General features: G+C 42.7%; 1 long non-coding RNA gene across 1 annotated transcript in view; it reads right to left on the bottom strand.

Annotated features, from left to right (window-relative positions):
• Positions 1–26,403, bottom strand: part of LOC129516642 (uncharacterized) — a 61,736-nt gene extending 35,333 nt beyond the window's left edge. Inside the window, exon 1 of the long non-coding RNA XR_008665813.1 lies at positions 26,348–26,403. This is a non-coding gene — a long non-coding RNA (uncharacterized LOC129516642). The remainder of the gene's footprint in view (positions 1–26,347) is intronic.
• Positions 26,404–27,368: the final 965 nt, after the last annotated feature.

Here is a 27,368-nt window from a genome sequence, read left to right as displayed (position 1 = left end):
TGGCCGTTCTCAGACCAGTGGAGGAGAGGGAGGGAGCTAACAAGCAGTTATCTCTCTAGTCTTCTGTTTTCCCACCAATTCATCTCCTCTGGAATGAGATGTACCCTATAGGCCTGAAACCTAACAATTTTTTTTTAAATCAGATGGTTCTCCACTGACCTATCCCCATATCCCTTTCATTTAACCAACTGGTCCTCATAGTCAGGACTGTTCAGAGATATGTGGAGAAGGTGGTTTGAGGTCTACTAGAAGGCTCAGTTATCTGAAGTGATGTACCCTTGTGGGCCTGCCCCACTATTGAAATTGAAATAAACCTTTGGGAATAAGGGAAGATAAAATTCCTCAGGACACTCGAGGTAAAGTTCAAATGTGTGACCAGAAAGAGGAAACATATCAGTCTAGTTACTGCCCACTAACATTTTACCAGGGTTCGGTAAAATGGTCCTCCCTATCAGGCTGCGGTAGGGTTGAGTGAGAGCAACTCTGGAGCTCATCTAGACCATGTGTTGTTCAAAAGTGGAAGGTGAAACTCACCATTTAAGTGGCATGTAGTGGCATAGAATCAGAATCCAGGCCTTTCAGCCCTTGGCCCAAAGTCCTTCCCATATCTGTATCTTGGGACTTGGGGAAGTTGGGCACAGCTGGAAGAGACTGGGAGGTGGTTTAACCACACGACCGGAAGGGACGGTGTAGGAACACATTGTGTTACGGATAATGGGAAGAGTAGGGGATGAAGAAGGAGCCCCCACTGGCACCTATGAAGGACTGGATTGTTCCTACAACTCCCACAGGCTCTGTGCCTACTGGTGAAGGATGTAGGGCCAGGGAGTTGGTAGCCTGCATCTGCAAGGCGTGGCCTTGAGGGAACAGGAAGCCTTACCACACGTTGTTAAAAGAGACTTGGGAAAAGTGGGCATCAAGTCAGACTGAGGAAGATCCTGTGGGGCCTGACAAAGTTAGGCTAGAGGTATCTAAAAAGACATATGGAACAGCTAAAGATTAATTTTCCTTCTACATTTTTGTCTAGAACAGGACCTAGTAGAATTATATAGTAAAGGTGCGGACTGATGAATTCAGGACCCACATAAGAGCCATGCTGAACACACAACCGGGTAAAGTCCCACCCTGCTGTTCAGCACCTTGAAATTGCAAAGCAGACTGTGGTCCATTTTCCCTTGTGGGTATGTGAGATTTTTCACAACCTTCCTGTGAAACAGGTCGGCATTATGGATGGATTTCAATTTACAGACAGAAAAAAGAAAAAAAAGCAAAGTGGTCAAACAACATACCCAAGAACATAACACGCTTATACACCAACTATAGTCTACAGTCGCAGACATCAAGTCCTGAAATCTAGGATCTGTCCATGACTACACCACAGTCTCAAGTGGAGCTCCAGACACTGTACCGTACTCTGTTCACCCATTATTGTTTGTGCTCCAAATTCCGTTTTTAAAGTACTGTGTGGATTTGCACTGAGCCATGTTTTATGATTCAAATGACTTCTTTCTTCCGCAGTATTTCTTTAAACATCATCCTACCTTCCTGTCTCCCTGGCTGTGCACTTCATTTAACTTTGCCAGCTCCTTCCTTCTCTTCCAGACCTCTAAATGTTGGATGTTTCCTCTCCCTTGGTGATCTCTTCCAGTCCCATGACTTCACATATCAACTGTACACCCAGGACCCAACATTTCATTCTCTATCCCTTGTGGACCTTTCCAGGCTCCACGGTCATACCCAACTCCTACCCAGTTAGCTCCATGTGGATGGCTGATGGGCATTTCAAGTGTAATCTATTTAAAAGAGAACTGACTCTTGGTTCCATATTCACCTCACCCCACCTCCCAAACCTATTCCTCCCCAGCCCCCGCTATGTTGACAAGCAGCACCACTATTCACCCACTTGCTATAAACCTGAAAGTCTTTCTTCTTTTTTCTCCTCACACATGCCCATCTGGTCTGTCATCAAATTGTCAGTTCTGCCTTCAGAATACACCACTAAATTGTGACCTCTTCCACGACCACTACCTCTACCATCATCTTCCAACTGGCCTTCCAGCTGGCCTTTTCACCGTCTCCCGGATACCATTCTTAACCTTAACAATCTTCTGCCCATACAGCAGCCAGAGTGACCCAATGCTTAAATCAGATCATGTTGGCTCTTAACTCAAAAGCCTCTGCAGACATCCGGTTGGCTCAGTCAATAGAGCACATGGCCCTTGATCTCGGGATGGTGAGTTCAGGCTCCATACAGGGCTTAGAGCTTACTTAAAAAAATAAAAATAAATAAAATTTTAAAAAAAAGAAAGAAAACAACCCTCAGTCAAAAGCCTCTATTAATTTCCCATTGCCCTTAACATAAAAACTCAGCTCTCGACTATGGCCTCGCCAACCCTGCTGATCTGGACCCTGCATCCGCATCCAACTCAACTACTAAATCGCTACTTTACTCTTGCCCTCTTGCTCTCCTCAAGCATGTGAGTTCTCAACCTTTTCTGTGGCCTGAATCCCTTCAGCAACCTCATAAGACCAATGGATTGCCTGTCAGAGGCAAGTTTTTAAATTCATAAAGTAAAATGCATGAGATTACAAAAGATACAACTGCACTGAAATATGATTACCAGAGTACTAAAAATCAAATTTGTGATAAGTAATAGATGTGCTTCTTTGTCACCATGTTAAATAACAGGATCTAGCAGCCCTAACAACTATCATAATTTTGAAGTCGTGATGGGCACAAATGACATTTGCAGATATCTGTAACAACTATAATGTTATATGAAAGTGTCGGTGATTTCTTTGGGTGACAAGTTGCAGAGGCTGCTAATACACTGCAGTTTGTTTGCCCGTATTCCTCAATGAAAGAAAAGCTAACTTTCAGTTGGAAGTTAGTGAAAAGAGAGATGCGATTTTTTCCCCCATTCAACTTCAGGGCCTCTGATTCTATCCATGGACATGAAGTCAATAGCCCTTCCTTCACACATCAAGCCCATTCCTATCTCTGGACCTGTGTACTCGCTATTCCCTTACCTGGAATGCTCTTCCCCCCAATCTGTGCAGAGCTCCCTCTCACCTCACTCAAGCTTCTATCCAAAGGTTGCTTCTCCAGAGAGTCTATACCTCACCCCTCTACCTGAAACAGCAACCCTAATCCCCCCTTCACACTCCTTCCACCTTGTTCTGCTTCATCTTCCAACCTTACTTATCACCTTCAAAGTCATGTTGCTTCTGTGCTTGTTTACCTGTTCCAAAAGGTAAAGCTCCACTTCCTGTCTTGGTCTCCAAGGTCTCACAGCAACTAGAATGGGCCTGCTACAAGAAAGCACGTAGCGAATATCTGTGGGATGAGTGAACGGCTGTAAAGGGAGGGATATGATCTAGACTTTCGGACACATGAAAGGAAGAGATATTTTGTTCCAAATTCCAGTCAAAAGGGACAGTTTTTCACATTTTTTTCAAAAATGGGATTTCCAATATGGGAACTATATTCCATGTTTTATAGTCTTATAAATAGGGTTCATGACACAGCTTGGGCATATGCCTGGTTCCCTACCAGAGGATGGGCTGTTAGACCCCCAGAATGCTGTCAAACCTATATCGCAATGAGCAATATAGTTTGGTTTGACCAATTAAAGTATAACAGATTACCTTTTTTTTTAAAGATTTTATTTATTCATGAGAGACACACAGAAAGAGAGAGAGGCAGAGACACAGGCAGAGGGAGAAGCAGGCTCCCTGAAGGGAGCCTGATGTGGGACTCAATCCTGGGTCTTCAGGATCAGACTCTGGGCTGAAGGCGGCGCTAAACCGCTGAGCCACCCAGGCTGCCCCTAAAGTATAACAGATTACTTCTAATAATAGCTATTTTCTTTTAAATTTGCTCTTAGCATTTTGACTTTGGCTGACCCTGAAAAGGGAATTTCATTGAATTGGCACTATGCTTGATTCAAAAGACAATAACATTATAGAGCAAACATAATGGTCTATCTCATTACATGGAGACAACTTCATTCTTTATTTCAAGGAGTAGCTTAATATTGAGGCCTTAGGGGACTTCGTGGTGATAACTCATTAGCCGTTAAAATTATGAGTCTCCATATTACTCAGCCATAAAAATGGGGGGGGGGTCTTGCCATTTGCAACAACATAGATGGACCTAGCGGATATTATGCTAACAGAAATAAGTCAGATATAGAAAGACAAATACCACATAATTTCACTTACATGAGGAATCTAAAAGACAAAACAAATGAACAAACAACAGGAAACAGACCTTAAGGGCAGTCCTGGTGGCTCAGCGGTTTAGCGCCGCCTTCAGCCCAGGGCCTGATCCTGCAGACCCGGGATCGAGTCCCACATTGGGTTCCCGGCATGGAGCCTGCTTCTCCCTCTGCCTGTGTTTCTGCCTCTCTCTCTCTCATTAATAAATAAATTAAAAAAAAAGAAACAGACCTAAATACAGAGATCAAACTTGTGGTTGCCAGAGGGGAGGCGGATGACAGGTTAATAGATAATGGGAATTAAGAGGTACAAACTTCTAGTTATAAAACATATAAGTCATGGAAGTGAAAACTACAGTATAGGGAATATAGTCAATAATTTTGTAATAACTTTGCTGGGTGAGAGATGGTGGCTACACTTACCAGGTTGAGCATGTGTAATGTATAGAATTGTCAAATAACTATGTTCTGCACCTGAAAGTAATACAACATTGTATGTCAACTATACTTCAATAATAAAAAAATTTAGAAAAATGAAGTATGCTTCTTAGAAAACAAACAAAATATGGTCTTGAACTCAGGAAAGTAGACACAGCTTGAGAGGTAAATAGATATGGTTCCTGCACACGTGATACTGAGGCAGTGGTTATGGGTGGGATTTCTCAGGCGGAACACGTGGAATATGAGAAGGAATCAAAATCAGCTTCTAAGGAACCTACGGAAGAGGAAAAAAAAAAAAAAAGCCAGGAAGGAAAACTTGGAATCAGAAATACCAAGTTGTTCAAGTATCTGCTTGTTCAAGTATAAATTGACTCACTAATTGCCTAAGGTATGTAATTCCTGACCAGTTCTTGAAGATAAGGAGGAATAAAGAGAGAAAGGTAATACATGTCCTGTGACCTTTATGGAAAAGAGAAGAAGATATAGCACCAAAGTAACAAACAACATCTGAAAAATGCTAATCATTTCTCATTTGCAAATCATCTTACAAAAGCAAACACCTAAATGGAAGAGTTGGCAAAATGTAGAGCTTGATAACGAAATCCAGAGAAAAATACTAGGGCAAACCTCAAGTGAATACAGGAATAACTCTGAGAGTAAAAAGGAAAGTTAAAAAAAAAAAAAACATACACACACAACACAAAACCACCTTATTAAATGCCAACAGTAGATGTGTCCCTGCTGTACCAAGAAACTGTTGGTGTTCCCAGAGTATCTGTGTTAAGTGATTGAAACAAAATGGTTTTTATTCGAAGAATTGCATTTTGAACAGAAAATTGAAAGCAAAGTAGAAATAATCCAACCCTGAAACAAACTGACCTACATATTAGATGAACATGTAGTAGTGAATCACAGAACAAAAAAAAATCATTTAATTGTGTTTTGACTAGTAATCATTGGCAAATGAATGGACAGTATTTCTAAATGGCAAAGAGTACACATCTTGAGTGCATACTGCTTGTTCTGGATGAAAAATAACTGGGAAAAAAATTTTCAGACTTTTCTTTTAAGCAAAACACTTTCATTTAATGGAAACCTTTCAGTATATAAAACAGTTGAATCTGATTGAATCTGATGGATAGGGGAGACCCAGGGCTCTGCCCATGGAGCACTTTCCCCCATCCTCACTCTAGGCAGGCCCTGAGGAATCTCTGGAAACCTATGGGTCTGTGTAGCACTATTTGAAAACTGCTGGATTCAAGAAGAAAGATACAGTGAGCGTGATGCCCCACTGTGACACCCCAAGAGCTTTAATTCATTCCTAAGAGTTCCTTGGTGACTTGGTCCAACATAAATGTATCTACTTATTAGCTGGAAGTGCTTTAAGCAACAGAAAAAAAAGTTCGAGACCAGTTTCATTATCTCTGCTGCAGGTGCCATATGCACACATTCTAGGCTCTAGTGCTATCTGAGCAACGGTTGCAGAGCTGGCTCCAGCATAGTGGTGGAGAGCGGGTGGGGAGAAGTGGATTTGGTGGGCATTTTTCTACTCATTTTCCAGAGAAACTAGGGTAGGAGGTAAAGGAGGCTTAAGCTTCAGGTCACTTCACTTGCATGGATCCCTTCTAATGCCAGTTAATGAGTGTCACCAATCCAAAGAGTGTTGAAGATTAGTTACTGTGCAAACTTGAACTGCCTGGAAATCTTACAGCTCATATGTGAAAGAAATTATAAAGAAGTTCCCCCCATCCTAAAAGTTTACATGAGATGACTGATAACATGTTGTGAAGCCAAAAGAAACTTTTCTAACTATCAGTAATAAAATACAATTTACCATCAACCATGCAAGGGGAAATACTAAGTTATGTATTATCACTATAAAAAAATGGTACTACAAAATCATCGTTAAAAAAAAAGAAGCAATTAATAAGTATGCAGCAAAAAAAAAGTAGCGAAAAAGAAATTAGAGAGGTGTACCAGACAGTCAAACAATAAAAAATATTTTTAAAAGATTTTATTTATTTATTCATGAGAAAGAGAGAGAGAGGCAGAGAGAGAAGCAGGCTCAATATAGGGAACCTGATGTGGGACTCGATCTCAGGACTCTGGGATCACACTCCAAGCCAAAGGCAGTTGCTCAACCACTGAGCCACCCAGGCATCCCAACAAAAAAAATATTTTGATATTTTTTCTAGGTTTTATAGTTTTATTATTGGTCAGCTTTTTAGACTTTAAAATATGTTGTGATGACCATACTCATTCTAACCCAAAATTCATTCTTGTACTGACATTGTATTTGGCATCTTGTACTCTTTTTATTAGATGATGCCAAAAAGTATACAAGCTTCAAGCCCCACAAGGCCTGGATCCATTGCTGTCTCCCAGCAGAGCAGATGGGGGAAAGCTACTGTGGATGAAAAAATTGAGGAACAGAAAGCAAGGGTGGTATTTAGGTCACATTCATAGCAAAGGTCTGGCCCTCAAGCCAAATGGATCCTTTAATACTCAATTAACATTATATACTTAGAAGAAGAAAACTACTAGTATGATAGGGATCTACCTTACATCTGAGCTGGAGTTCAACTATGGGCATAAATCTAAACCCCTGGGGTGGGCCTAGAGGAGACATTTATTTGCATGAACAACTGAGGAGCCCTCTGAGAAAGAACTCATCCTAAGGGGAGCTGGAGCCTGGCTTGGGCAGCTTGATCCTGTGCTAAGTCTTTGTGATTCAAGTTCTCAGTAGAGTGTTTGTCACTCACTTTTGTTTCACAGACACACATACATCCACACTTAGTCACTTCCCCCTTACACAAGACTCACGTGGGAGTCCTAACAGAAAAGATCAGAGCCCCAAACAAGCAGCTTCCCTGAGGCCACAAAGTAACTATATGGTGAAGGAGACCATTTCTAGGAGGAGGTGGAACCAGAGCCAGGACACCTCTAGCATTTTGGGGAGCTCCACTGCTTTCCAGTGCTGTGGCATGAGACAGCAGTGCTCAGTGGTGTCTGGTGGGGAAGAGTGGCCCGGTGGACCCAGCAGAGTAAATCTGTCCATGTATATGGAGGTTTCCAGAAAACTAAGGAGACATGTTACAAAGGATTGAGGATATCTTGGCTGAGCCAGAGTGGGCATGAAGTAGTGAGATTTGCTTCATTACTAACGATGTAGTCCAGCTTCAGGTAGGGGAGACATGGGGAAAATAGGGTTATGTTTGTAATGACTGAGTGGCGGGTCGAGGTTCTTGGGGGTAACATAGTCAAGGGGACCTGGGTGTTACCTGCCACAAACTTGCTGTGTGACTTTACACTGCTGCTTTGTCATGTGTAGAAGCTTGGTGCCAGCATCAGATAGATGATCTCTATGGTGTCTGCTGGCCCTAAAACCCTACAGTTATAACCAAAAATCTTTATGGATCTTCCAGGGTAACATTAAGCAATTACAATTCTCTTTAGAAAAGAGGGCATGAAACAAGACAACAACAAAGTGCTCCTAGCACAGTTGCCTCCTGGAAGTTTTTGTGACTTTGAAAAGTGAGCAAATAAACGTCCTGGCATGAGGAAGTCAAACTACCTCTCGCGGGTCCACACACACACGTGCACCACACCGGATGCCCATCAATCTCATAGGAATCTGACTCTTTCATCTGGGTTTACCATTCACCACAGTGTCTGGGAGTTTGGAGAAGCGTCTCACTGTGACCAGCTAAAGATGAGACCAGGAGGCACGATGCATACATGACCGTGCACAAGCAGTAGAACCAACCTATGGACACCTAAACTGTTGGTTTCTGAAGACAAAGACAATCATGATCGGAAACTCATCAGTTATGGTGAGGGGGAGGACTGTCTTATAGGACCATATTTAATGATGGATATTTATAAGATTATAAAGAGCTGAGCGTGGCTCCTCTTCGAATGATCTAGAGAGATGTCTTTTATTTTTTATTTTATTTATTTTATTTTATTTTTTTGAGGGATGCCTTTTAGAGGGGGTTTCTTCCTATAGTTGCTTCCTGAGAAATACTGGGTCCTCGTGCGCATAATCTAGGGACAGGCCTCAAGGGATCCTAATCTGAAATGTGTAAAAGGGGCCAGAGAGAAGAATTCAGCCTCAGATCTGGTTATCAAAGTCTTCAAATTAATGTTCTCTTTAGTCTATCCAAGAGATTATGTGCCAATTGTTTCTGTCATGCAAATAGCTGGGCTCCCACAGGCCTGGAGAAAGTGGCTCGTGGAATAATGCTGAGACCCGGCAAACACCTATTTATTTCTAGATGAACAAATTAAGCCCAGGAAAACAAGGGACTTCTCTGGCGCTGCATGTGTCAGAAGCACAAATGTGCCCCAGAATCTGGGGCCCCAGAGGAAGTGAAATTCAAAGAATGGTACTTCTGCTGAACCTGCCAAACAGAGCAGGTGGGGGAAGGTGGCTGTGAGCACTGTGGTCACAGCATGTTGAGTCAGTGGCTCCCTTGGAATCGTGCTGTGTCATCTGCACAGCGAGTGGCTCACATCCCTACTCACAATCTTTTAGTTCATAGGCCCATGACTGGCAGTCCCAGGAGAAAGAAGGGTCAAGGCACTAGGGTAGACCTCAGCCCAGCCCATTGCCTTTTCCTTTCCTAGGAATGCAGTGTTTTGTTTTTTTTTTTTTTTTTTTTAAGTTGCTTACAAAGTGGAGTTGATAGCTTTCCCAGATGCCCTGCAATCAGACAAGGCTACAAACACCCTGAGAGCCCAGATGACTTTTAATGCTCTTTGGAAAGGTTAAAAACGCCAACAGGAAATTAGGGAATTGTGAGGAAAATGGAAAATCCTTAGCTTATTTAGGAAGACGACGGGCTAGGATTCTCCAGTCTCTTGCTTTTCTGCTAAACAGAGTGAAAAACAATATGGACCGGAATGTCGCTAAGCCTCTTTCAAGATGGCGATCTTCAGGAAGTAGGGGGGCTCAGGTGGAGGGGCAGCCAAAAGAGTACTCAAAGAAGACAAGAAGTCAGTTTCCTACAGGAAAGTGTACAGCAGACCGAACTTGCCTCAAGTACACCCATTGACTTCAGTGACGTCTACTGAAGTTACTAGAAGATACTTCTTAAGAGTATATATGTCCATGGCAGAGAAATAGCTGAAGCTTGGTATAGACCTCAAGAAACCTACTTTGAGTTCCTCTACCACATCCTGGCCACGTGCTCGTCCTGCTGATGCCACTTGAGCTTACACCCACAGGCCCCTGCTGTTCCTCTGGGAAAACCCACCTCTACAGACCTTTCCCACAATTCATCTCCTATTTTCCCTTCTGTGCAATGCCATGTCCAAGGAGGAACCGATACCAAAAATTCAGTAAAACTAACATTTAGACCATTCAGTCTCAACCCTGGCCACACATTGGAATCATCTGGGGAGTTTTGTAAAAATGCCTTTGCCTGGCTCCCGCTCCAGACCAAATACATCAGCAGCCTGGGCTGGAACCAGAGTGCTGGCATGTGTTAAAAGCTGATGCAGGTCGAGACATCCTCCAACTCTGAGAGTAGTGTCAGTGATTCTCAGACTTTGTTCAAATTCAATGCTCTTTTCTTTGAATTTCAACTCTTCAGGAGCCCCAGATCCCGGTTGCATATTTTGGTGAGGTTTAAAAAAAAAAAAAAAGCTCAATGCCCAAACTGCACTCTGGATCAATTAAATCAGAATCCCTGGAGGTAGGAACTAGACATCAGTATTTTTAAGATTTCTTAGATGCTCCAGAAGATTAGCCAAGCCTGAGCAGCAAAGAGTTAAATGACAGGGATCCAACCCAAACACCAGGTGTGCGGGGGCACCTGAAAGAGAGAGGGCTTCCATGCCAGGGACAGGAAACCAACAGAGTTTGGCTGGAGACTAGTTGAAGGTATTAACAAATCTAAAGATAGAATGAGTGAACCAAGGGAGGGGGTCTACTTGGAAAGAGAAAGTGGGAGTCAGAGGGGAAAGGCTTGCCAAGGGACGAGTGCATGGGTGAGTTGACGGGAACATCCAGTCCTATCTGTTTGGCAGTTCCATCTCCCAAGAGGAAATGAAGATATGAGCTTAAGAAAATGTGACACCCTTTGACACTAAAACCACCCCTCTAATATCCCCTGCTCAGGCTGTGTACTCAAGCTGTGTTCTCATTACCATTGGTCTTCCTATTTAGTTTCCCACGGGGAGAGAATGTGTTAGTCAAGGTGACACGAATGTCCATTCTGCTTGGAAGTTCTCATTTCTCATCACAAATTAATAAATTGTGATTTTGGTTTATAGAGCTGTCTTTTGAGAGCTTGACTCATGTGATCTGACCCTGAGAACTTGATCCACTCTAGCATGTTGATAAAGTCCAGTTTCCAAGTCTGCAAATCAGTTTCACCAAAGTGGCATCATCTCGAAATTCCTGGGGTTTAGCACAGAGCTTTTTTGTGTGTGATAGTCTCCACCTGGTTGGCCGATCCTGGAAGACAGGGGTCAATGTTTTATTCTTCTGTGTATCACTGACACCCAGCTTAGTGCTGGGACATTAGAGGCAATGGGGCAGAGTGTAGCTATTTACACCCACATAAGTGGTCACTGCCCTTTTCACACCATATGAGCTCTGATGCCAGAGCAGAGTCCTAGAGGCCCCTGTGAGGCTAAGTTCAAATCTTGTAGGTACTTGGTCTTAGGAATTCAGGAGGTACAGGGGATTGATGATGTGTGGGGCAGATAGGGATACAGGGGAGACTCGGTGTAGAGACATTTAACCATCAGTATGGAAGTATTTTGATGTTTTAAAAACTAGTAGATACAACCATCCTGATGCATAACAGCTAAATCTCAGTTTTGTTTGTAGGTAACAAATACCTGTTGATTAAATGAATACCTCTCACTAAAGCACCCTACCCGTGGTTGGTGGTACCCCACTATCTGCCCACCCCCAGCAACGCCAGAGACCTTCCTTCCCAGAGCTCCTTGACACCAGACCCACACAGAGTGTGACCAAACCAAGTGTAGTCTTGGCTTCAGATCACATAACCCTGGTTGCTGGTTGGGTCTGGTGCCTGGGACACAGGGGTGAGAAGAGAAAGACATGTGGCCTCCTCACAGGATTAATAATACAAAGCTTGCTTTAGCTTTCATTCAAAAAGAAGGTACAAAAGCCGTAAGGTCTTTGCAACTGTGAAAATCCCTTGGCAAAATCACTGCTCTTTGCATGGTATTCGAAAGCTGTGCTCTACTCTGAGAGCAAAAAAAAAAAACCCCATTAGTCTAATATCTGTGGCAAGACAGCCTGATCAGATGAGAACAAGCTTCTGATCCCCTTGAAAGTGGAATCTACTGTGATTTCCTGACAAAGGGACTGTCTAAGAACAGCCTCTTTAGCATTCTGCTCTCTTTCCTACAGTTGATGTTCTGCGACAAGTGATTGCTGGGGGATGTCACTGGGTGGGAAGGCTGGAGACCACTTGTTTACCGTGTCATTCCTGCTTTGTCATTCTGGTGGGGACTTGTCCATTTCCCTCCTCGGGGTGCCTTAAAGGGACATGTGCGATCAATGAAGTGGAAAGATCTAAAGAGCTCTTTATGGTTAATTGGGCTGTTGTTGTTAAATATGAAAATGTATCTGTTCATAGTTCATCGTGATGTCCAAACTTTGGGCCTTTCAGGCCTTTTGCCTGGCTAGCTTGCTCTGCCCCAACTCCCCCAGTGCCCTTGCCCTTAAATTTTAGTGAACCATGTCTTGTCTTGCTCTTGAGAAATCCAGACTAGAGTTGTATTTAGAAAAGACTGATGTTCTTCCTAAGATAGCTTATAGTTTCACTAATATACAAATTATTTCAAAGCTTCTGGGCGCACGGAATTAGAAGAAGGGTCCTTTGGTGCCCACTAATGATACAGAAGAGATGTCTAAATGGATGGATGGATACCTACCACGCTATGGTACCAAAATACATCTGGAACAAGTCTAAAGGTGGGGCACGATCGCAAGACCTTTGTTTCCAAGTTATTGTTTTGGTGTCAGCTTCCGGGCATCTCAGAAAGCTCTCGGCTGACATAGAGACAGAAAAGGTTTCATTACCCAAAAGGAAAATTCTATTCTATCGTGTGAACCCGGAGTGAAAACAGCACGTGAACTCCGGGCTGCCAGTGTCCCCTCGTGCCAGCTGGTTCAATGGGCAGAAGTGAGAATGTTAATAAACACTCTAATGAAAGGAAGTTGTTGGATAGTAATTACCATATGCCATTAGTATCTGTCCCTTTGGCCAGACGCTGCAGACAGGCTGAAACCATACATACAAATGAGCGTCTGCTAGGACCGTGCAGGGAAGAAAGGGGGACAGTGTCATTGTGAGCGGCTGGTGTTGTCAGGAGCTTTAAATCACAGGCCACTTAGTAACAAAAACAGGGAAGGCTTTTGTGTTCCAGAACAACCATGTGACTGAAAGTTTAAAAATTTTAATAAACATTTTTTTCATGCTTGTTTACTTTTCTTCCACCTCAAAACATACTGTTTGTAGTTCTTACTTTTTTAAGGAAAATACTGACTTAGGTTTGTTGTTGTTGTTTTTGTTGTTTTTAATCAATGAGTCCAGGACTGCAACTTAGGGCTTTTTGTTTTTCAACCACAATTTCCTAATCTCTCCAGGAAGAGAGGTGATTACATGAGTCTCATGGGCACCCTGGTAGTTGTATTTCTCAAGATTTACATTATCCCTTTCTGGTTGACCTAAATTGGCTTATAAATCATACCAACTACTTCCAAATGCTGCCTCTCACAACACAGTGGAAAGTCAAAACTGAAAACACAGAGGGTAGTCAGCTTTAATAGCCTCCTTTTTGCAGTGAGAAACTGAGGCCTAGAGAGGTGAACAAATATCCCTTAAATCACAGGCCTCTAGTACTGACCATTAGTCAAGCTGTTTTTCACATCCTAGGCCATACTGTCTCTCTCACTTTGACCAGGACTCAAAGAAGCATTAAAAAGAGACCAAACCACATTTGGATCCGTCTTCATGTGTGTTGATTTGCTGGAAGCACACACATTTGGGGGAAAACTCAACATTTCACAAATGCCAGGAGCAGTGAAGCTTGGTGCTCTTTGGCAATGAGACGTTACGAGGAGCTAAAAGTAGAAAATTGAGCACGAACAAGGGATACGCAGAAAAAGACAAGAATTAGAAACCAGAGAGATTACAGTAAAGTATGAGTGACGAGGAAGTTGGACATCAGAAATAAGTAGGTAGGAGCCTCTGGAAGAGTCGGCTGTGAAAGTTAACAGGTAAATTTTTCCAGTACATTAATTTGAACGACCGAAGTTAGGCATTTTTGACAACTAAAGTTGGCTGAAATTTATCATTGTGTTGTCCTTGAAGAAAGAACTTATTAAGCCAATAAAAGGATAAACAAAAGTATCGACAAATTAGTTTAACCTACTTAAGATAACAAAACTTTCAAGCATTGTTTGAGCTCTAATTTTTTGATGCCTCTTTAAACGAGTCCCATCCACTTGCTCAACCAGACCCTGAAAAACTTTCATTCGTGACTGTTCAGTCAGGTTAGTTCACTTCCCAACTGTAAATGAAAAAATAAAGGGCTCTATTTGGTGAGGGATTAAAATCCTTTCTTGTAGAACATTCTGTAGGGAGGGGATAGCCAGTCTCACTTGCTACACCTCAGAGAACCCTCCTTCAGTCCCGGAGATGCCCCTCTTCCCCCAGGAAGAGAAGAGAATTCAAGGCCGTGGGAGTGAGGTGGGCTCCAGGAGAGCCTTTAAGCTGGCGCCAAGGTCCATTTCCAGAAGTTCCAGCCTTTCTTTCATCAGACTGGCCTTTCTCTCAGCTGATGACATCATTTATTCACTAATTTATTTGTTCAAAGAACTCATATTGAGCACCTTCTTGGGGCCAGATGTAGTGCTGGACAATGGGCCTTCTTCTCTGGACATGATAGAATGGGTGTCTGTCCTTGTGTAGCTTTTTGCTGTTTTCTGCGCTTGCCACTTGGGCAGATTCCATAACAGATTATAGCACCGTGAGGCGTTAGCTTTTTACTTTGGAAGAAGGACAGAGGAGCAGTCAAAAGAGAAGGGATTGAAACAAGTCATTTATACCGGAAGCCTCTGGGCCTCCCCACGCCCCACACCACCCTGGGTGGAGGGTATGTGTTCATGCAAAGGTTCACAGACCAGAATACAACTGTTAGTGCTTAATAAGACCCTGGACATCATCTGGTACCACCCTTTCGTTTAACAGATGAGGACACTGAAGCACAGAGAAGAAAAAAGCTCTCTTCGAAGTTTCCAGAAGCCTGTCCTCCAGGGCTCTGTCTCCTATACCAACTTTGCACAGAAACAACCAACCAAATCTTGCTTTGAGCAGGAACTATGTGAGAGTCAACAGATCCTGAGATAACTTTACCTAAAAAACAGAACAAAAGAGCAACCTGAGGATACCCTTCAACACTGTTTATGAATGCTTATCAAAACAAGGGTGCCCATTAGGTGTCCCTTCTGGAGGCCCACACAGGAATTGAATTGGACGCACTGGAATACCGCTAGAGTGGGCTGGCTTCTGGGTGGGGGAAGAATGGGTTAAATGAATTCCAGCCTACACCCCAAGCTCCAATCCTCTCCTGAAGGGGTTTCCACCAGGAGAGAAAACCATTTGATCCCAATGTAGGAGCGATGGTGATTAGGCAGGTAAGTGAATGCACAGGTCCCCTCCTAGGGTTGTGTCTCTGTGGTGGTGTCTCTGTTGGTGGTGACCGGCGCACATCCCACAGTAGTGGGGCCAGATCCTAACAGAAGACGGTGGCTTCGCTTGTGTGTGGCCCCCTGACCGCTCCCCTCTCTAGGTTTCTGAGGCCGTGTGTCTACTGCCATTCCAACACCCTTCTGCCCTGGGAATGTCCTCTTTCTTCAAAGGATTCCCTTCAGGGACTGTTGCTCTTAATTGCAAATATAACATGTACTTATTATAACACATTCAAATAACACAGAAATATAAAGAATTAGAACTGAACATTATCCTTCCCTTTCTCTCACTTTGCAACTTCCTTTTCAATTCCTTTTCTTACAGATAGCTGCTGCTAACAGTTTAACGTATGTACTCTTCCAGAAAAAAAAAATATGAATGTGTGTGTGTATGTATACACAATTTATGTGTTTTATTCACACTTCTGTGCACTCATAGAAGAAGTTTTTCCCAATATAAATTGCATCATACCATATGTATTGTTCTGCAACTTGTCTTTTTTCCTGAATATCTACTATGCATATTTTTCTATGCTGGTCCCATGCGTTAACATGATGTGTGGATTCTCCAATTTATTTAATGAGTGTCTGACTGATGAACATTTAGGTAGTTTCCAATTCTTTACTTTAAAAAATAACCTTCATGGGCACCTGGGTGGCTCAGTGGTTGAGCATCTGCCTTCGGCTCAGGGCGTGATCCCCAGGGTCCCGGGATCGAGTCCCATATCGGGTTCCCCGCAGGGAGCCTGCTTCTCCCTCTGCCTGTGTCTCTGCCTCTCTCTCTGTGTCTCTCATGAATAAACAAAATCTTAAAAGCAAATAAATAAACAGTAACCTCCAGTTAACTTTAGGTAACTTTCTTAATTAATCTCTCCCACCCCACTCCTCTAAGCTCAGTTGTGTAAAGGCACCAGCATATCCCAATCCTATTATAAACTATGATGCTTCGGTTGCATGCTAGTTAGGTAACTGCTGTGCCAAATGAAGGGATGCATATGAGCATTAGAATGTCATAGAAATCAACAGATTTTAAAGGATTAATACCACCATTTGTTATCTATGGGCTTGTCTGGTGTGGTAGCCCTATTTTCTCCCACTAGACAGTTAGTTGCTACATTTAACCTATATTTTCATTTTAAAAAATTAACGTAAAAAATTAAAACCCAGTTCCTGTAATGAGTCTCATTCCACATCTCATCGGAAATGGGAGTGACAGAGCAGACACTGTTGAACCCCATCCCATGTCTATCTCACTGCGGACTCTCTAGAAATATTAAACCAACCACAGAGCCTACACTGAATTGCCCAGGGAACGCGTATTCATCAGACCTCCACGGATCACCCGCTCTGAACAACGCCCTGAAGGTTGAATCAAAAAAGAATATGACACAGTCTCTGCCCTCCAAAACCTTGGCCATAGTAGAAAAGATAGACACGAAACACCAACTAACACATGCAAAGCGAACTAAGTGTACCCTGAAGAATAAGTGAAGATCATGCATGGGGCACAGGAAAGCTTTGCGTTCAAAAGAGCAATCACAGGCATGTGGGTTTGAACTAGGCCTTGAGCAGAATTTTGATGGTGGGGTGAGTGGTGGAAAGGGGAAGGTCTGGGTTCAGGAACAAGGAAGCAGGTAACTGTGTAGGGAGCACTGAACGGTGAGGGATGCCCTCTGTCTGAGAACCAGAGGCTACGGGTGGATCTAGGATGAGCCTAGAAAGGCACTTGGACTCAGATGGTCCAGGGTGGTAAATAGGACAAGTAAGGAGTTTCTGTGCTCTTCGGTAGGCAGCAGTGCCCCATGGTGGGTTTAGGAAAGTGCTCCATCCCCTGCTTTGGGAAAGTAATCTGAGATGGTTCATTAAGAAAAGCACAAGACTCAAGGCAAGCGGTTGGGAGATTTTTTTGCAGTAATCAGGGACAAAATGATGTGCCGACTGAGGTCCTCTGAGAAGCAGATTTGTCCATCCGTGTCAGAGTTGTGTTTCAAAAACCAGCTCTTAAAAACCGGTCATGTGTGCCAATGCATGAAGAATATCCTGTGCTGCCACCAATAAAGATGAAAATGTGGCACTTTTTGGAGTGTTTGGGTATAGAGGTATGAGAACTGGAAAAAAGAAGAAATGTCTGGCCTTTTTCTTATCATCCGGTGCCCCATCACTGCAGTCAGTGTCACCACCTCTCTCTATGTGACATACTGACTTTTCTAGAATTCCATAATAGTAAAATGATAAATTGGTGTCTCTATTTTTGTTATCTTGGCAACAGGTAGGAACCACCCTATACCCCTAGCTCTCTTACCCAATATTCAGCAAGCATCAAACTATATCTGCATTCTCTGTTCTTTTACCCTTTAAATATATATTTTTTAAGATTTTGTTTATTTATTCATGAGAGACAGAGAGAGAAAGAGAGAGGCAGAGATACAGGCAGAGGGAGGAGCAGACTCCCTGCAGGGAGCCTGACATGGGACTCGATCCTGGGACCCTAGGATCATGGCCTGAGCCCAAGGCAGATGCTCAACCACTGAGCCACCCAGGTGCCCCTGTTCTCTTAACCTTTAATATCGAGCACTAACAAGCATCATCTAACGTGCCTTATCTAATTTTATTCTTCACAACAGTGTTACAAGTTCATAAAATATATGAATACCCACTAGGAGGAAGCCAGTGGGAACACAGCGATTTAAAAATGACACAGTCGCTGTTGTGGTGGAGCTGAGCTGGTGTTCAAGTGAGAAAGACAACAGAAAATCCAAGCATGGCTCTATAACATCATGTCAAGTGGGGGTGAAAATGAGGTGAAGAAATGAAGCAGAGGAAGGGGATGAAGGAGATGGAGAAGGATGATGGAGGAAAGGGAGCATGACCCGGGAACAGGGGCCTGGATTAATAGAGGAGTGAATCATGCACAAATCTGGGGGAAGAGCATTCCAGACAGAGGCAACACCTGTTGAAAGTCTACCTGGAGGGATCCCTGGGTGGCGCAGCGGTTTGGCGCCTGCCTTTGGCCCAGGGCGCGATCCTGGAGACCTGGGATCGAATCCCACGTTGGGCTCCCGGGGAATGGAGCCTGCTTCTCCCTCTGCCTGTGTCTCTGCCTCTCTCTCTCTCTCTATGACTATCATAAATAAATAAAAAAAAATTTTTTAAAAAAAAGAAAGTCTACCTGGACAGGGGGCTTCAAACTGTCTACTGAGGTGAGACTGAGCAAGTGTAGGAGGAAAAGCAAGGAGGCCAGCGTGGCTGACGCAATGTGAGCAAGAAGCAGGTGAGAGGTTGGATAGGATCCAGAGGCTAGGTCACAGGGGGCCTTGTACGTTTGGGACTTTTGCTCTAGGTGTGATCAGATGCCACTGGAGGATTTTGAGTAGAGAAGTAACATGATCTGGTTCACAATTATGATGCCTATTTTACAGGTAGGGAATCAGGCTCAAAGAGGTGGCCAACGTCCTACAAAGGTAAGTCCTAGGGCCTAGGCTTCCATCATGTCAGTGTGAGGCTCCTCCTATGCTCCTGCCCGTTCGGCTCACTGCCTCCTTCCTCCCACAGCCGCCGGTCAGCTCAGCTCACACCCACCCTCAGTTCCTACTCCCAAGAGGAAAGAATAAGGTCCATGGAGCTAACATTGCCTGCAGTCACTCTCTTGGCCACTGAGCTCCAGGACCTCTGCCTGCCTTGACCCATGCCATCCGGTCTGACTTCCAGACCTCGTCTTACTTCTGACCACAGTGGCTTCCTGGTTTCTCAGCCTTGGGCTGCTTCACCTCCACAACCACTGTGAGGACTTTGAGGAAAAGTGGCAATGGTGTTGGTTGTGGCCTTAGAATGTTTGGTCTCGAGACCTGGCTCTGCTACTTGTAGCTGTGTGGCCTTGGGCAACTGGCTTAGCCATTCACAACCTGAGCCCTTCAACGGGACAACGCTGCAGACCTTCACAGGGTGTTGGTGTTGTGAGGAATGAGCATCTGCCACAGGCTGGGAGCTCAGCAGAACTGAGAAGGCGGCCATTCTTCTCGATTGTCTTCGACGCTTCTTCTCTGACGTAGGGTCTGGCTCTCTGCCCTGCCTCCCCGGTGGGTTCATGTCCCCACTGCAACCAGCTTCCTTTTATATTGCACATTCAGGTCTATCAGGTAGGAACCTTGGGAAAATACTTAGAGGAAGAGGAGGAGGAAAAGTGGCTTCACCAGGAAAAAAAGGCAGATTGTACATCTCTTTTCATTTTCATTCAAAATGATTCTAACAACTACTCGGAGCCACAGTCTCTTTTTTTAGGATACATCAAACTCTCAATATATAGGAAAAATGTGACATGTTTTATAGATCTCTAAAAAATAGGACTCTTTAATTCCTTAGAAGTAATTGACACTGAAGAATACATGGTAGGTTCTCAGAGTTCTCAGAATTACTCAGAGTTCCTTAATTACCTCCATGTACCTTTGGTAGCAGTTTCTGGACATTTATTCATTTTTAGGGCTGTTGAATAGCATTTGGAATATAACTTATGTGTTATCATTGAACTGAGAGTGTCATGCAGAGGAATACTCCACGGTTCTCATCTTACAAAAAAAAAAAACTATTTTTGTATAATTATAGACCTGCAAAATTTGCAATCAATCCAGAGAGTTCCTAAAGTCTTTACTCAGCTTCCTCTAATGTCAACACTTGACCTAATCATGATGCAATTGGCAAAATTAAGAAATTAGCCTTGGTACAAAATAGTTAACTAAGCTGTAGACTTCAATCAGATTTCCCCAGTTTTTCTATTCCATGTCAGTTTTTCTATTCCAGAACACCCCAGTGCCTTTAGTTGTCCTGCCTCCTTAGTCTCTTCTAATCTGTTATAGTTACTTGGTCTTGTCTTTTGCAATCTTGACAACAATTTTTTTTAAAGATTTATTTATTTATTTATTCATGAGAGACAGAGAGAGATAAACAGACACAGACAGAGAGGAAGAAGCAGGCTCCATGCAGGGAGCCCGATGTGGGACTCAATCCCAGGCCTCCAGGATTAGGCCCTGGGCAGAAGGCGGCGCCAAGCCGCTGAGCCACCCGGGCTGCCCTCGACAACAATTTTGAAGACTAATGTCAGGTATGTTGTAAAATGTCCTTCAATTTGGGTTTGTCTGTTGTCTCCTGGTAACCTAAGGTTATAAATTTCAGAGGTGAAACCGCATTGCATCCTATTAAGGAGTAAATAATATCAGTGCGTCTTAATTACCAGGTATGTTAACGCTGATCATTTGGTTAGGGCAATGTCGGCCAGGTTTCTCCGTCAACTTTCACCTACCAATTTTAGCATCCATTAATAGGACTAAAAGGTTATTTCCTTTTGCAATTATGACTGTGATGTTCAAATGATTCTCCAGTTTCCTTCATCCTTTCTACATTTATTGACTTGAATTCTTCTGGGAAGAAGAATCGTCATGTCTCTTCCACCTGTTCATTGACAGCACTATAGACTCACGGATATTTATTTTTTTCTCCGCATTAAAATCCCGTATTGTTGGTATTTTTTCCCCTCAAATCATTGTAGCTCCAGCCACTGGAGGCTCGTTCAGGTTTCAACAAGTCCCCCATGCTGTCTTTGGAGCATGCCCCTATTTTGTAACATCACAAGGTGCTTCAGGCACATCTTGTATTTTCCCTGACCCACTCCTGGACCCGACCACTTCTCCAAGGAGCCCTAATTCTTTCTATTGGATATTGGTATTTAGAAGCCAAGATCTGAGTGAGTTAGCTCATGTGCACTGAGATGTCACTGTTTTCTAGATCGTCAGTCGATAGAACTAGGAAATCATACATGCATACGAAACCATGCAGACACAGATATCTGTATTCGCTTCTACATACAACTAATTCAGTGGTTCTCCAGCAGGGGCAATCTTGTCCCCCCACCTCCACCCCAGGGGATATTGGGTAATGTTTGCAGACATTTTAAGGCATCACAACTCAAGGGGAGGGTGCTACTAGTGGGATCTAGTGGGTAAAAGTTGGGGATGCTGCCAAACATCCCACAATGCACAGGCACAAGTAAAAAAAGAATTCTCCAGCCCAAAATGTCAATAGTGTCAAAGTCAAGAATCCCTTATCTGTCTAAATATATATTAAAAGCATACAAACATACCACACACGAGTTCATATGGATGCCAACAACGCAATCCAGCACCACAGGTTGGCCCTTTGCATACTACTTCTTCCCCCAACAAGAAGAAACCTGGCTCTCATTATCTATGCTATATTTACCTTGTTCAACTCTGGCATGAAGGTAAAGTAGTTTCAAAATTGCTGACCCATAGCCTGTAAGAGACATATTTGCTCACTGGAGTATACTATAGTTTTGTATACAAGTCATTTTTTTTTGTCTTTAGCCTCGCTATATCCACTCAAAACACTATTTGCAGAGTTTCTTAAATTGTTTCCTTTCTTCCCCACCCCTGTAACCATGCTCATATCATTCATTTATAATACTATTTCGATCATTTGCCACAGTCTACATTCCATCTGGGGCCTCTGACAATCTGGTTGATTTTTTCTTTACTTGCACGTAATAAAATTCATTCTTTGTTTTTTTTTTAAGATTTTATTTATTTATTCATAGAGACACACACACAGAGAGAGACAGAGATACAGGCAGAGGGAGAAGCAGGCTCCATGCAGGGAGCCTGACGTGGGACTCGATCCTGGGTCTCCAGGATAGGCCCTGGACCGAAGGCAGCGCTAAACTGCTGAGCCACCTGGGCTGCCCAAAATTCATTCTTTGAATGCATTCTAGACAAAGAATTCTAGACTATTCTATGGATTTTGACAAATGCAGAGTCACGTATTCTCTGCCATAATAATATATAGGACAGTTCTATCACCCTCAAAATTCCTTTGCGTTGCCCCTTCGTCATCAACTCCTCTCCTATCCCAACCTCTCTCCTCTCCCGACTGTCCTTATAGTTTTGCCTTCTTGACAATGCCATACAAATGGAATCATACAACATGTAGCATTTAGGTTCTGGCTTCTTTCACCACACAAAAGATAATCTCAGATTTATCCATGTTGTATGGATCGGCAGTTTGTTCCTTGTTGTTATTGAGTAGTATTCCGTGGTGTGGAGATACCACAGCTTATCTATTCGTCTGTGGAAGGACATCTGAGTTGTTTCCAGTTTACGAGCAAGGCTGCTGTAAACATCCAGGTATAGGTTTTGTGGGAGCATAAGTTTTCAGCCCATTTGGGTATATATCTGAGAGTGGGTTGTTGATTATACGGCAAGTATATATTTAACTTTATAAGAAACTAGCAAACTCTTTTCCAAAGTGGCTGTACCACTGTGAATTCCTGCCAGGAAAGTATAAGAGTTCATCCTTATCAGCGCTTGGGGTTTCCAGTTTTTTTTCTTTTTCTCTTCTTTTATATCATTCTAAAAGCATGTAGTGATAGTCATTGTGGTTTTTAGTTTGTATATCTCTAATGACTAATGATGTCGAGCATCTTCCTATTTGCTTATTTGCCACCTGAATGTCATCTTTGGTGAAGTGTTCATTCAGATCTTTGAGACAGAAGATCTATCCTTTTGCTCATTATTTTTAAAACATCCCCCTTTCCTGGACACAAAACTCTCACGCCCTCTCCTGTTTCTGAAATGTCTACTTATGGGGGCTTCTCTCACTCTACTCCTCCCCCCAGTGTAATTCCAGATCCCTCTGGATGTCTCTACCAGCCGACATGGCTTGTTGAGTTCTGCTTTTCATAGTATGTGTAATGCAAGCATTGTTTATTTACAAATGCAAAGTTTTACTTTCATTTGATTTACTTTGTCAGTCACCACTGCTAAGATTCTGACATGACTCATATGATTTCAATATTCAGTCTCATGGTGACATGGTCCATTAGTATTTCCAAGAAAGTCCTGGAAACTAAACATGCTCTTTGGTAGCATGAAGATGCTAGAAGGGCTCAGTGTAGAGTGTTGGAACATTTCAGTGCAGGTGTCTCAGGTCGAGTAGGGTGGAATCTGCATGAGTATGTTGGAGATAAGGGTAATGATTTTATTCCCACAGCATTTCTGACTTCTGGAAGTATTTGGGCCAACCTCACTCTAGTCTAGTCTAGGGTTAAATTTCATGAATTATAGTTAAAATATAATGCAGGGGGAGGGAAGGCTACCATATGCCAGAGACTGTGTATTTATTAATTCGTGTAATCCTCCCAACTCTGTGAGGTCATTTACCCCCCAGGGGACAGATAAGGAAACCAAGACTATGTGGGTTACAGAGCAACTAAATTACAGGGCCTGGGCTACATCCCAGGGCTGTCTGACTTGAGAACTTTCATTCTTCCCACAGCATTGTTTTAGCCTCATGGGTTTAATTCACACACAATATTAGAAATAATATTTTAAGAAGATGGCATTTTCGAGAATCACAGAGATCCTGAGCGGTGGGCTTGCTGTGATTGGACTCAAGGACAGAACTTATTTCTGACTCATTTGTTTTCAGGATACAAAGAAATAACTGAATATTATTTTGCTTTAGTTTGCCTCTCTTTAACAGTGACCTCCAAATTGATTTGATTGCATATCCCATCAGTAAGAAAATGTTTGGGCATACTCGCTCATGAAATGGTTATCTACTTATAAAAACATAGACATGTAGAATTCCATTAACATATTATATATGCTCAAAAAAGTCACAAAAATAGACATTTCAAGAAGATGAGATAAAGATAAAATAATCATATTTCTGCTCTCACTAGTATTTTTAGTTGGGATTATGTGATGAAACAGATTCCTTATTTTTACCTTATTTCAACCTCATAAATAAGAGAGGTGTCTGCTCTACCATAATCTTGTTTACTTGATTGTATTTTGATATCAGCTTTACTCCCTGGTTCCATTACAGAAATATTTTCATGCCATTAGCCTATTTTAATAAGGTTTAGTTTTATCAAAACTAGACTTTAAAGATTATAAAACCTGCAAATCCACACAACCTGTTGCACATAAACTGCACTGTGTCCCAGTACGTTAAAAACAAATAAATTATGGTGATGCTATTAATTTCTCCAAACTATAAGATTCCTTCAAGTTTTCTCCTCTGTCATCCAGAACCCTTGACCTTCTGACATGTGGACTAAGAAAAGGGACCAGTGACAACCCATTCATTAAATACTAGTAAAGCTTTCTGTTTTATTTTGGATAAAAATAAATTTAGCTTCAAATATTTTCTGATTGTTCCCCCACATTGTTCCCTTGCATGTCCACTACACACAAATAGTTCATTTAGGGACCACTGATCTATAAATTGAGTATAGGTTTCACCAAAATGGGAAAACCTAGAAGTCAGTGGTATGAGTTCTACGTAGAATTATTCAGTAAAAAGGTTAAAACGCCTTCAAGGACAATATTATTGCATCTCTATACTAATCTTGCTGCAGAACTTGAGAGAATCTAGGAGTCTGGCTGCCAGTAACTAAAGCAGAGAATCCAATTAAGTGCAAGCTCCCTTCACTTCTGGAACCAGCCTGTTCCTGCATGTGCTCACATCTAGGACAGCTGGAGGAGGTTACTTTGTTGGAGCTTCTACTGCTCATGGAACCCAGATGAGTCTAGATCAATTCTGAAAATGCTTCTCAGAATTCTCTTTCTCATCTCCAGATAGCTAAGCCATTTTTTTTTTTTTAAATCAACGTCCTACCAAACAAGCTAGACTGAGGTCTCCAAGCTGAAGAGCAATCCTGAGCTGGCCCAGATAAGATCATCCAAGGCCAGCTCACAGGAACAGCCCTTTGGAAAGCCTGAGCTGAGTTCCAACCCCAACCCAAGGGTTTTGGTTGGAAGTGAGTCAACTTCAGGAATGCAGTGAATTCTCCATTCAGCCCCAAGTCGGTCACCATAACAAATAGCAGTAGAGCCATGGCTCTTACTCCATCTCCTTTCTAGCTGCAACCAAGTGGCCTGTGAAAACAGGGGCCTAAGAGAAAGGGCAGGCTGGCTTGAGGTAAGCAGGGGGTCACGAGACCAAGCAACCCCAACACTGCTTTGGGACCTAGCCTACTTTCCTTCTAGTGAAGCAAAATACTGTATGGCTTTGTTGGGGAGCTCTCTCAGCTATAGCTGTAAAAAAAAAAAAAAAAAAAAAAAAAAAAGTTGTCCTGAAGTAGAAGTAAAAGAAATATGAGATGAAAGGATCTGTAATTCAAAATACTTTAAGAAATCCACAGTTCGATAGGAAGAATAAAATTGAAGTGACCTGGAAGAAAAGAAGTTTCCAGTCTCTAAAGTAGGGTTTGTGTCAACTAGAATTTCTCTACCTAAGGTGAGCCAGTTAGCAAACAAATATATCTCCCACTGAAAAGAAAAGTGTGGTTTTTTAAAGATTTTATTTATTTATTCTTGAGAGACAGAGAGAGAGAGAGAGAGAGGCAGGCTCCCTGCAGTGAGCCTGATGCGAGTATTATTACTCGATCCCAGGACTCCAGGATCACAACCCTACTGGAAGACAGACGCTCAACCACTGAGCCACCCAGGCGTCCCAAGAAAAGGTGTTTTTTTTAATAGTGCTTACTTTTTAGAATAGGAAGTTCTCATACATCTTTTCATTTAAGTTCAAAAGTTACAACGGAGCATATAGTAAAACTCTCCTTCTTTCCAAACCATTCCTCAGTCACTCAATTCCTCTCTAGTTCAGAGAGATTCTGAGACAGTTCATCTCTACTGGCTAGAAATATGGGTGAGTTGTCTGGTTTATGGGTAGGGGCAATAATACAAGAACAAATCCCAGCAGAGTGGAAAAGTTGTTAATGATGCCCCCCTTTAAGGATTTTTCCATATACGCACAATCTATCAGCAGCAGCATTATCTTTAGGTACGAAGCACAAGTGAACACCATAGAAGTTGTCAGTGACTCAGAAAAACATTTTGGCAAAATGGGAAAAGATAACACAACTTACCTTCTTTTGATTTTCTACAGGATGTTTGAAGGCTCTTGACGATGAAGATCTTCCAGCAAGTGTTTGAGTTGGGTTTGGCATCTGGCTTGACCGGAATTGCCCAGGCACAGCTGGCCCTAATTATCATGAAATCACGTGTGACAAGAAAGGCCTCTCTTGGCTTTGGAATGTTCCAAACGATCGGGTGTAAGATCAAGTCACTTCCCATTAATTTTTCCTTTCTTCTGATACAATTCTAGACTCCGCCTTATGAAAGAAGCTCCTCACATCCCAAACATCACTCTGGTTCCAGGTTCCAGGAACCCAAGAAATGATCACAATTTGAGTGATTGCCTGTTAATCTTCTTCCCCATGGGGTTGGGTGGAAGAGAGGGTAGGAAATGTTCATTTCAGTGCCTGGTATTTTATATGGTTTATCTCATTTAACGATAGATGCCTACCCACGTCTCACATTTCCAATTTAATAAATATCATGAAATGGAATCGATAAAGGCTTCCAGCTGTGGTCTATGCATCCTGATCCCAGCCATTCCAGAATCATCTGTAGCTTAAAAGGGGAGAGGGGAAATGAGTGGCACCTGGGTGGCTCAGTGGTTGAGCGTCTGCCTTCAGCTCGGGGCATGAACCTGGAGTCCTGGGATCGAGTCCCACGTTGGGCTCCCTGCATGGAGCCTGCTTCTCCCTCTGCCTGTGTCTCCGCCCCTCTCTCTCTCTCTCTGTGTCTCTCATGAATAAATAAATAAAATCCTTTAAAAAAAAAAAGGAAGGGGGGATGAGGGGTCATATTTATTAGGCAAACATGTACCTTTATAAATGAGTACTTAAAGTTTTTCAGGAGTCACAAATATATCCAGCCATGGGTGATAAAATTCTGTAAAGTCTCCATATTAGAATCTTCTGCACCACTGTCCCCAAGATAATTCATGATAACTTAAATAATAAACGCGTGTGACTTGAGCTTCCTGGGTGTCATGACAACAAACAAATGCCAATGGAGATTTCTCTCAATCAGTTCACAGAT

The sequence above is a fragment of the Nyctereutes procyonoides genome, unplaced genomic scaffold, assembly GCF_905146905.1.
Source record: "Nyctereutes procyonoides isolate TBG_1078 unplaced genomic scaffold, NYPRO_anot_genome, whole genome shotgun sequence".
Classification (NCBI taxonomy): domain Eukaryota; kingdom Metazoa; phylum Chordata; class Mammalia; order Carnivora; family Canidae; genus Nyctereutes; species Nyctereutes procyonoides.
Note: the sequence above shows the minus strand (reverse complement) of the source record. Positions and strands in the feature narration are given on the sequence as shown.